Source organism: Periophthalmus magnuspinnatus, chromosome 18 (genome assembly GCF_009829125.3).
Source record: "Periophthalmus magnuspinnatus isolate fPerMag1 chromosome 18, fPerMag1.2.pri, whole genome shotgun sequence".
Taxonomy (NCBI): Eukaryota; Metazoa; Chordata; class Actinopteri; order Gobiiformes; family Gobiidae; genus Periophthalmus; species Periophthalmus magnuspinnatus.
Genome location: NC_047143.1, coordinates 22,211,604 through 22,224,239, shown reverse-complemented (window position 1 = coordinate 22,224,239; position 12,636 = coordinate 22,211,604). Strand labels below are relative to the sequence as shown.

At 40.0% G+C, this 12,636-nt stretch overlaps 1 protein-coding gene across 1 annotated transcript in view; it reads right to left on the bottom strand.

Moving 5' to 3' along the window:
- The window catches only part of LOC117386519 (receptor-type tyrosine-protein phosphatase delta), a 608,003-nt gene extending 597,226 nt beyond the window's left edge, over positions 1-10,777 (bottom strand). Inside the window, exons 1-3 of the mRNA XM_055228970.1 lie at positions 10,619-10,777; positions 10,372-10,497; positions 10,225-10,260 (exon numbers count right to left, since the gene is read on the bottom strand). The gene's annotated coding sequence lies outside the window, so the exon portion shown is untranslated. The remainder of the gene's footprint in view (positions 1-10,224; positions 10,261-10,371; positions 10,498-10,618) is intronic.
- Between the last annotated feature and the right edge of the window lie 1,859 nt (positions 10,778-12,636).

Sequence of the window (12,636 nt, the reverse complement as noted above, 5' to 3'; positions counted from 1 at the left end):
TGTTCCTTCAATATTCACCTTCCACTCTCCTAAAAAGGAGGCAAGTCTTCCTCAAACTCATTATCTTTGGGTTTTTTTTAGACATGTCTGCTTTTTTGTGTTCTTGAGGTCTGTCAGGTAGGACATCCTGAGCACCCTCAGCTTCTTCCTCAGCCTGAACCTCCTCAGCATCCTCTGCTCCTTCCACATCCTCAACTTCACTCTCACTACTGCTGCCATTTGCCAATTCTCTTTTCTCTGGTAGCCATTCATCATCACTGCCACTAACATCATCTTCACTTGAGTCAGATGGCATTTGCTGGACTATCCTGTAGGTTTTGGTAGCATGATCTGCACCTGACCTCTACATAAACACAAGGACAAAGATAATTACTCTCATGCTAGAACTAATATCCACAAATTATTGCTATAATATAAATTAAATAGATTTTCATCCAAAACATTACTGCAAATGGTGAATTTTAAAAAAGAAAAAGAAAAATAACAGTGACAGCAATACTATGAATTGTAGTCTAAATATAGCTAGCGATGCATGATGTCCAATTGAGTGGACACATGATTAATCACAATTTCCTCAAATCACAAAATCAAAACTTGGATATTTTAACAATTATATTGTTCCTTAGTTGTTGCTTGATGTCCTCATATTTTTTTTATCTGCAAGGGTCTCCTACAATAGAAGGAATTGACAGAAATTGCTCCCCTGCGAGGCACATGTGCTCTTCTGTCGGCCATCTTGTTTTAGAGATTTTTTTTTTACTCTTGCCAAAGTTCACCAGTGGGTGGCAGTGTATTGTGTGACACATAAGCGTCCACTGTAGTGACTGATGTGCAACTGTGATATTCAGACTCACTTATATAGGAGAAAACAACAATTGAATAGCTGTCCACTGTAGTGACCACTATGCATGAAAGGGTTAAATGAATATGTCTGTAATTTGATTAAAAAATATAATGTTCCCATGACAATTGTTGTAAATCATGTACACATTTCTTCTTTTACTTTCATCATAATTTAAAGGGCTCATATTATGACATTTTCTGATGTTTCCTCCTGCATATTTAGGCTGAGTTCTTCTCGCCAACAGAAAACACACTGTTCCACCTTGTGATGTCATGTAATACAGGAAGTTCACTGTGTTTTTAAACTCCATACACCTTCAGTAGAATCATTTGGATAATTTCAGCCCAGAATTACCAATCTCGACTGAACAAAAGGTAAAATGTAGCTGTTAACTTGAAAACTAACACTTCATGACATCACAAGGTGGAACAGACCATTTTGAGCTTGGAGATGTGGCCAAACTAATAATAAAGTGTCACTCAAACATGTCAGAATGTTGTTACCTGCTCAAAAACAGACCTGGAGTTGTGTTTTGCTTCATTCAAACACGGCTAAAACCTCACAAGACTCAATTTTGCACAATATAGACCCTTAAGTAACACGCATTTTAATCAAGCTAACACTAGTACTAGCAATAATATTAGCATCTTGTTTTGTTTTTGACAGTCCGCTACCATAGAAACATTGCACATCACATCATTGCGTTCTCAGACTTACTTTTGTCAAAACTTCCTAATTGATTTCCATCTAGCGGGGAACGTCAATACTGTATAATTTGAACGCAGACATGACCTAAAGCTACGCTAGTGGACTCCATCTTGTTTGTCCTCCGAAGACTCTAGCACAATTATGATGTTTATTAACTTATATAAACTATAGGGTATCGTTGAGTGGGTGGGGGGGAGAGTGTTAGAGTGTTATTCACTTTTAACAGTTACTTGCAGTATGACAAATGATACAGAAAGAAATGATTTATCTTGGATTTGTTGAACTATTGGGCTAATGTACAGTATAAGAATGTTGATAGCGCTGTAGCTAGGCCTGTTACAATAATTTTACATCACTGACAAAAAGCAGTAAACCAATATAAAATCTATGTATAACAGTTTCAATATTATCGTTTATCGCAATATTTCTGTGTCGCAATATATCATGACAAGTCTAGCCGTAGCTTCACTGTTACCCGGGATCAAGAATACACATTTCTTCTTCAATACTTTACGAAAATGTGAGTGTGAATCAGTGAATCTGCCTGTTTTCAAATGGCCGTGATTGACAGGTGGATTAGCCAATCAGGGACAGGCATGGTCCGCCATATTGGAAAAAAATAAAGATGGGGCTGAAAAACATGGTGGATTTCTACAGAATCAATGAGCGAAGTACGAAACTCCGAGGTCTTAATCCGAGGTGAGATACATTTGATTTTATTTGCAAATCCTGGGTGATCAATGAGCGCCTTCGTTTCATGTGTGTCACTGAAAAAAAGATGAATCTACCGTATTTTTCTGGACTACAAGTGGCACTTTTGTCTTTTCATGGTTGGGCCAGGGATGCGACTTATACTCAGATGCGACTTATATGAGGAATATAAGACACATCTGAGTATATAATTTCACATCTTTGTTGCGGTCACACTGACAACTGCGTTTTTTTCTTCATTATTATGCATTTTTTGACTTATACTCCAGGGCGACTTACAGTTTAGAAAATACGGTAATTGCACGATTGTGTTTGACCGGGCTTAAGATGCAACGAAGCGAAGGACGTGGAGACCAGACTGATATCAATCTGTATAAAAATAGAGATATATCAATGTGGATTTGCCGGGCAAGCCTCACTGACTTTGAACTTTTAAACTCTTTGAGAAATTTGAGGTGAAAATAGAGCCGAAAGGTTTGAGGATACATCATTACGATTTCACTTGCTTTTTAAAAAACTGTTGGATTCTGCAGCTCTGAAGTTCAAACATTTTGAATACATCCATCTACGCCACTACAAATATATCTACTTTGCCAATTCAGACACGCTTAAAACTTGAATACGATACATGCGGTTAATAACTCAATAGTATCCATATTTCCTCCACATTCTAAAACTGTCTCTTAACAGCTTAATGAGCGTATGATTAATGACTGGAGCTGCACGCTTGATAAATAAACGGCATAGGTGAGAGGGTTTTCATCTCTCTATGCAGTATTTTCTAATCAGCAAACAGAAAAAAGATGCTACATTTGAGACGTTTGGACCCATTCTATTAATCATCCTGCTCTCTCTGACTGGAAATGGCTATATGCACGGATTTGATGAATTCTCCCATCTGACACTCAGCAGCGTTGGGTCGTTCGCAGAATCACTTGTGGATTTGATTTTTTTTTCACAGAAACATCTTGTCCTGGCATTGGGTAAGTATGAGACCCAGCAAGCAATGGACTATTTATAGAAGAATCTGTTGCGTCTCCATCCCTTTTGCAAGTGTGTTTGGTTCATTTGTGGTGGAAAATGGACATGCGTCGAGATTTGGTTAATCCAGATGTGTCAAACTCAAGGCCTGCGAGCCAAATGTGGCCCTCCACATCATTTTGTGCGGCCCTCGACAGAGTAAATTAAAAGGTATGATGGTCTTAAAATCTCAATTTATCAGGAGATACGCAGATACACAGTCATATTTTTAAGTCTAGGCAAATGCATATGCAATATTTGTAACTTGAATAAGTAATAAATACAGAAACGGTTAATTAACAAGCTATAAAATTTGTTAGATTTATTTTACATTTGGCCCTTTGAGAGCAGCCATTTTGCTGATGTGGCCCTCAGTGAAAATATGTTTGACACCCCTGGGTTAATCAGTAATATTGTCACTATTTGGGTCACAATATAATCGTAAAAACAAAAAAAAAAGAAATTGTGACATAGAAGAAAGCTATTAATGGGCAACTAAATGTAAAGTGTGTTTTTATCTGACTGTTTATGTCACCTTGGGTTTAACACCTGGTCTTAACAGCAGCAGCAGTAGCATTAGCGAGATAATCTACTACTGAGAGCGTAGGGGGGTGGAGCTTAAACAACAGGTGTGCCATGCCTAAATACCAGGTGGAGTGGAGCAACACTGAGAGCGTGGTACGTGGTATGGCGCATTCAGTGAACTCCCAGAATCATTAAAATAAATATCAAACTAGTCCACTGAAAAACATAATGTGTCACATACTCAAAGCATAAAAAGGCTTCTGTTTTTCGGAAGTGTATTTGGATGATAAATGCGCAACATTTCAAGGTAAAGCGCCAAATGTTTGGAGCGAGCACACACACGTAGAACAGTAAATGATCAGCTACTTCTAGTTGTGATACATAGGCTTAACCTTTAGTAAGACTGGTGTCTGCGGCTACGGGAAACGAAGTGCAACACGAACGGGGTGGTTTGTACGTTTAATTCTAACAAAATGAAATAACCAAGGATACAACGGAAATTATGGAAATATTAATGACTTTTTAATACATTTTGGCCCCTTTTTAGTCCATATGCCGTGGCGAGGGAGGGGCTTGGAGCAGTACTCAACACCTCTCCTTGCTGCCTGGTAATGAGCCAAAGATTGCAGTCATTACCAACGTTGGCGGGGATTTTAAATGCCACAGCGGCCACACACTGGTTCAGATGCCATCACCATACATGTACTTGTGCTTTCCCACTCCAGCCACCAGCGGCCAAGTACAGCCTCTTTACAGCAGCGTTAACATTGTTTAAGTAGCGGGGGTCTGACCCGGACACGCCCCCTCGTTAACACTACTGCGCCGTTAAAACCGAGGGCAAGATACTACGGCCCCTTAACTTCATTATTATTCAGTTTGAGTTCATCAAATTGGGCACACACTTGAGAAATGGTGATTATAACATAAAATGAAGTATGTTATTTGGGAGGATTTTCTTTTTTTGTGCAGGCAGGAGACGTTTTATTTTGTGATGAATCAAAATTTCCTGAAAATGCCATGAAGTGCCAGGTGTACATAATTATCTGACAGAGCACCCTCATTATAAACCGGCCCCTGGGAGTCGGCTACTCTCCGTTCCCAGTTTTGGACCACTATCAAGGTGCTCCACATAGCACGAACACGAGGACAATATGGCCGCCAAGTTCGCTCTGCTGGGTCTGCTGTATTTGAGAGCTAGGATGTAAACCAGATATTTTTAGCCACGAATACATTTGTATAAAGTACAGTTGAATATGTACAGTTCCACTATTTCACATGGCTTCGTTTTGTGGTAGTAGCAGCTGATGATTAATTAAAGATGCACTACTATCACGTTCTTGTCACTATGGAGATGCTATGCTGGGTTCAGACCGCAGCGTCAAAAAAATGAGACAAAACGCCTCTAATTGGACAAATTTTGGCAAAAGTTCAGAATTTTGAACACGTGCATGTAAACCCGATGCCCCTGATGCTATAATCTGAACAAAACATTACTGCTTCAACAAAAATGTTCCACAATAAGGCATTAAACATATCTAACGCCATGGAGACAAGCACATAACTCCACCAAGTTAATATAGATTATATAGATAGAATAGAATTTTAAAAAGTTACGTTAAAATAATAAAATAATAATAATACAAAAAATTAAAACTATTTTATTTTTGTTTTTTTATTTTTTGTAATTTATTTTACTATTAGTTTTTGTATTTAATTTTCTTTTTATTATTTGTATTTTTATTTATTTAAGGAGAGAAGAGCCCACGCCCATGTTTTAGTGTTATCACCATCAAAACTTACATAAACTCGCAGTGTAGAGTTAAAAACATAACTTTTTTAACTATAAATGCACGACAGACTAATTTAATGCCATACTGCGGAACATCCCAGGCAGAGCAATAACGTCCATGGAGTCAAGTAGCTGATAATCCCCCACACATGAGAAGTTACATGCTGCACCTTTAATATTAACGTTTTACAAGATCAATTTGAGGTAGCTGAAGTATTAACTTTACCTTTGGCCACATCAATCGTATTAGTCAAGGTACATGTGTTCCCCCACTGCAAATATTACTCTACAAACCACAATGATACAAATGCACGCTCCTATAGCCCAGTATATAGACAGAATATCAGCATTTCTTAGCTGTTCTAATGACAGACTCTGCAATCTCAGCCGTGCCCTGATTATGTCACCTGGATCAGGTTTATAAAACATAATTACAGCTCTCTTCCATTACTCTCTGTGGAGGTGCAGACGCCAGAAGAATGGTGGGTGGATGTCTGTTTAACACCGCATATACAATGTTAAAGTGTTATTAATAGGCCATAGGAAATCTTTTTAGGGACTGTTTTAACCTTTGGAGGTGATCTAATTAATTGTGTTGTTCATTTTTTCTTGCCTTATTGTGAAGTCAGAAGCCTGTGTCCTATAAGATTGGAAATGAATCCACAATGGACTGGAATGGATTAACATATTAAAATGAAGTTATTGTTTACTTGGCAGCAAGCTTCTTAAAATATAATTAAGTTTTATATAATAAAGATAATGAATGTAATATATTTAGGTGGAGTCAGGGGTTGGAGGTGGTCCAGTTCAAGGAACGACCTGGAACATGCACTGGGGCGGTTTGGAGAACAGAAACGGCTGGGATGAAAATCAACTCCACGAAATATGAGGCCAGTGTCTGCAGTGATGCGGTCGTTGTATAGGACTGTTGTGGTGAAGAAGGAGCTGAGTCGAAAGGCAAAGCTCTTGATTTAACAGTCAATCTACATTCCTGCCCTCATCTATGGTCATGAGCTTTGGGTAATGACCAAAAGGCTGTCAAAATCAGTTTTATCTGCCAGGTGGCTGGGCGCGCTCCCTTCGAGACAGGGTGAGACACTCAGTCACACGAGAGGAGCTCAGCGTAGAGCCGCTGCTCCCTGCTCTGTTCCTGATGCCTCCTGAACCAGGCATGTCCCATCGGGACGAGGCCATGGGGAAGACCCAGGACACAGTAGAGGGACTGTCTCTCGGCTGGCCTGGAAACACCTTAAGGCCCCACCGGAGGAGCTGGAGGAAGTGTCTGGGGTGAGGGAAGTCTGGGAGTCTCTGCTTAGACTGCTGCCCCCACAAGCCAGCCTCGAACAAGTAGAAGAAGATGAATGGATGGATAGGCAATATATTTATTGCTTAAAAATTTATTATGCAAATCCAGTCAAAGGGAGGCACAGATGGGTGTAATAAAATAACTTAAAAAAAAAAAAGAAGACATTTCTAGATTTCATATTATTTTATTTTATTTTAAGCATGGCGATGGAGTTGCATAATTCAACTACCAGGTTCAATAAAATTCAACCTCACACTATCTATAGATTTTAGAATAGAGAGACTGATAAACTAATATTTTGGGTCAATATTTGCACTTTTAGAGCATCGGCCTTAAATCTCCAGCAGGGGCCAATATTTTGTCTGGGTCAACCAGCTGCCTAAAGAATACACATAAAGCCATACTTGAACACATGTGAAGAGTGAACCGCACAAAATGTGACTATACTTTTCTCTTGTCCATTTTGTAGATAAAAAAAACAAAATTTACCATGAATTTAAATGATATATTATGGTGAAATAATTTAAATCTGCCCTCACTTCTTCGGAGTCTAAACAATCAGTATCTGTATCTACTATGAAAAAAACATTATAAATTTGTCCCGTTGCCATAGTGATTAGATTTACCACTTAAACCAGAATGATATATTTTGACTGGGGAAAAGTCCTCAAAATGTTGCAGACGGGAACCTAAAACCCCATGCAACTGTCCCATAGATTTAGTTCTTTTCCTATAACACAGACACACGTCATTATAATGGCTGGCTCTTTGCAGAGATAGTCCAGGCTGCAGATGTCACACCTCCAACTGCTGCACAAATCCTGTCCAGCGGTGACTGATGTGGTGTGGACAGTGGTTTTGGAAGTATCGGCCTCGGTAAAAGGGAAAAATTGGCTGGATGCTACCTGCTGCCGGAAATGGGGATAGGAAGCAGACATTTTTGCTTTGGACTAATCCTTGAAAGGTGGGCACGAAATTCTCAGCCTGACAGCGCATGCAGCAAATCTTGCACATCAGCACAAGGCGAGCTGGCCGAAAGAAGACGAGATTGTACTGGTCGTATTTTTAGAAGATGAAAGTTTGAGTACGGAAATGTTCAAAGGATATTTTTGTGGTGTAGCATAGCACCTGGCAAAAGTCTAAAAATGGAGTTTGGGAAAGAGATATGTGTATAATATATATGTTATAACTGAAAATTAAAGATTCTATATTACACAAATCTGACTTTTGTGAGATTTAAGTTGTGTTATAATGCTGTTACCTCGTCAAAAACATACCTGGAGTTGTGTTTTGTGTCATTCATACATTTGAGGAACCCTTTATTATTAGTCTGTATACATCTGCAAAGCTCAAAATGCTCAGTTCCACCTTGTGATGTCATGAAGTGGTAGTTTTCAGTAGAGTTGGGGAGTTCCAGGGTTGAAATGATGCAAATGAGTTTAGTGAAGTTGCATAGAGCACCTCCTCTATTACCACATGACATCACAAAGTGGAACAGTGCGTGCCTAAATATGCAGGATTTGTGTGTTAAACATGTGTGAACGAAACAAAACACAACTCCAGGTCTGTTTTGGTGAAGAACATTATAACAGGTCAGAAAATAGTGTAATATGAGCTCTTTACTATAACAGCTGGACGCATCATTCAGTGGTACATGGTTTTTCAATGAATTTAAGTGAACTATCCATGGAAAGTGATATTATCTCTAAGATTATTTGATCTTTAGATTTTAGAATGTTTCATGTTTGTTCAAAAGTAAGATTTTTTTTATGAAACCGCTCTTGGATAACAGTAATTTTCACACCTCTCAAGAACTTTTGCAGTGTTACTTCACACATCATTGAGCCAGCCATTCCCGGAAACCTTTACTTATGAAATATGATCTCAATCAAAGTTTATCTATCTCCAAAGCAGAGCTAATCTGGTGCTTCTACAAAGGCAGGTGACCTTTAGATAAAAGAGCTTATGTTTGGGCTTTATTAAAGTGGCCCCTTATCGCCGCTTCCGGTTGTCCGCTAATGCTTTTGCAACAGTAGCCTATCGCTTGCACTGGCCCATGACTGGCAGACCATAATGCTATTACCGCTCCTCAATGGTCATGCTCACTTAGCCCTCTGTCACTCCGGTCCAGTCCCGCGCACACACACACACACGCATGCATCTCACACCACTCCGAGGCTCCGAGCTGCTGTCCTTGCCCTCATTTGTGATATTCCGTGGCTGGCTAGCTGCAAAACACTGCAAACTTTTCACTTCGTTACACTGCTGCTTAAAGCTAATAACTTTTTTCCCCCGTCTCAGGCTGCAATGTATGACTGCAAATCACAACTAATTGGCCCATATGAATCACTTCAGTCAGTAGTAGTCTTAAACAAAACAGGGGGAAGTTGAGGGTGTAATGAAAGAAGCTTTTGTTTCAAAGTTGCCAAGTAAAGCAGGAGTAAAAACAGCATTTCGCATGAGCTTTGTCAATCACACGTCAAAACCTGCCATCAAAGACTCGTCAGATAACGGCAGTCAAACGGTGAGTCACAACCTGCGCGCACACACACAAGCACACACACAGACACACACAGAGACAGACAAGGACACACACACTTACAGACACACACTCTCACACACATACAGAGAGACAAACACACAGGCACGCACACACTCACACAAATAGAGAGAGACAAACACAGACATACACATACATGGACACACACTCTCACACACACACGCTTTCCCTCTCTCACACACAGACACATACAAAGAGACACACTCCCACAGACACACACACACACACAGAGAGAGAAACACACACTCTCGCTCTCACACACACACACACACACCCTATTCTGAATCACCTGAGCCTGTATCAGCGCGCACACCACACACACACCACACACCACAGCCTCCAGATGGCCCCGGGACTAAACAACATCACCATAAATCCCCAAAAACTTTTTCTCCCTCTCTCTTTCTGTTTCTCTCTCTCTCTCTCTGTGCAACATCTTCCCGGATGATGCATCCCTGTCCCTCTCTGTACCACATCCTGTTCATGCGTAACGAGCGCCATGCGAAGAGGACGCGCGCCGGTACGTGGTGTAACTGTTATATATGTGTTATACATGATCACGAGAAGAAGCACGTAAATATCTCGCTGCCATCTGGAGCGCAAGGGCGAGCAGAGACTTCTTCAACCACAGCATCAACCAAATATGCAAAAATATGCGTCCCGAAGCTGCTTGGCACGACGCACAACTTCCCAAATATTCCCAGGCATGACGCGCCAGCACATCGCGTCTTTCTCCATAGAACAGGAAAAGTACTACTTACTATATCCCCGGACTGATGAACACAAAGCCTCGGTAACTGTAATTAAAAAAAAAAAAGGACCCTCTTACTTATTTATCTGTAATGGTGCACTCACACGCGCATGCATTATTGATCGGAAAGCTTTCTGATATGAAAATGCCCACTTACCAGAGCTGTCCGCGTAAATTCCCAGGGAAATTCCAGAGGAGTCCGTTCTTTCTTCCCCCTAAAGTCAGAAACCAGCAATGCTTTCCTTGCCTTATTCCAAAAACAGGTCAGCTAGTGGTTTGAGAACTGCAAGAGAGAAAAAGCCAAAACAAATTCCATTAGAATCGTACCTCTTCCTTCACCTTCTCCGGTAAAAAAGTATGGCAATAGCGTGCGTTAAAACCAAAAAAAGTGTCGAAATGGCTACCTGCTCTTTTTTATCTATGTCGACAAAAGACAACGAGAGCACCAATAAAGACGGGGCTGGGAAAAACTGCTATGAACTGGAGGTTTTCTTTTGCAAACGCAGCCCCAGCGTGTTGTTAGATTAGACCGCGCGCACCAGCACACACACACATACACACACAGAGAGAAAGAGAGAGAGAGAGACGCTGCTCCCGGCGACGGTTGGGGAGAGAGGAAAGAGCGAGGAGGAGGAGGAGGAGGAGAGAGGGCGAGAAAGAGGGATGGAGGATGGAGACGGAGGATAGAGGCACGGGATGGGATGCTGCTGCTGCGCGCGCTCCGAGTTGCATTTCACTGAGCCTCCGCGTGATGGCCGACGAGAGGACGGTCCCATACAGTGAACATGTCCTGGACTGGGTTTAAAAAAAAAAAAGACCAAAAACACCTCACTGGGAAAAGAAATGAGCTATGCAAGTGGAAAACAAGACGCGTGAACTCAAATATCTCCAGTTTATAAGGATTAAATGAACTTTGAATGTACTTACTGTGTTATTTCTTTCTGTTGTTAGTTTGGGAAATATTTTTGGAAGACATGCATTAAGCACTCAAGGGACCACTCACCCATTCACACACTAGTGTACACAGACGCTGGCGGCGAAGTGTCTTGCCCAAGGACACAACAACAGCATTCATCTGTGGGAGCTGGAATCGCACCGCCAACCTGTGGATCAGTGTATTTGATCTGACCGCTCAACCTATTATGTTTTCTGGTCAAGAGCGGGAGTATTTTACTTTGTATAATATCATTATTATCATCATCATTATTATCATTATTATTATTATTATCTGCTTTTTTTTATTGATTTATTTATGTCTTTGTGTATTTATTATCATCATTATTATATCATCACCATTATTAATTATTATTATTACTATTATTATTATTCCATCGTATTATTTCTATATGCATATTTTATTTATTGTGTATTAATTATTATTATTATTATATTGCATTATTTCCATATGCTTATTTATTTATTTTGTGTATTTAGTATTATTATTCATTTATTTTTTCTCTTTTATGTATATGTCCATCAAGGGGGTGGGAGGTTTGAAAAGGAGGAAAAATATAGCTGCAGATTAGCTCAATATTTGAATAAAAATTTTATCACAAAGAGCAGGATTCGAACCGCCAACCTTCGGATCAATGGGCAAACACACTACCAACTGAGTCACCGTCGCACATATATTCAGTTTTTAATGTCCCTGCTTCTCTGCCCCATACGTTTTATTTGTTATTTTACAAGTCGAGGGCTAAAGTTTAGTTTGACACGATGCCACTCAGAATACGATCGCTCTGTGTGATTTATTCAAACGCGTGGGTGTTATTTTATTTGCAGTTTGACATTTGGCCGTGAGTGCAGCCATGTCTCTGGACCTTTGCAAGCCCTGGCAACTTCTTGGTCTTGCACTGGTTTGTAAACTTACAGAAGCCTGGATGTACCTTGGTCCAGTTTGTCCATTTTTTCTTTATGCATTTCATAGCGTCATCCATCTCCATTTGTTTGACATGACCACATAATGAATAAAGGATTCACCATATTAGCATAATGTAATCAGAGACCACTACAGAGCTACAGCAAAATACTGTGTAGTCTACAGGTTTATAAGAACAGTTTTGTTGTCCAAGCAAAAGTTTTGTATTTATTTTTATATATGTGTGTTTATTTTGTTGCCATTTTATGAACTGAGCATCAGGCGTCTTCAAATCGACTTAAATCTATCCATGTGTTTCAGGATAATGGAAAACTGGAACCAATACTTTAGTTCAGGCATGCCCAAACTGAGGCTCAGGGGCCAAATGCGGCTCTCGGACCAATTTTTCTTGGCCCATTTACCTTAAACAGTACTTTTTACTGTACATTTCTGAAAATCAAAAATTAATAAGGCCATATCAAATATTTAATGTATCCCACTGAGGATGTAAGCATGAATAAAGGTCTAGTGGTTGAGTCTAACTTGTAATAATAACACAGATTT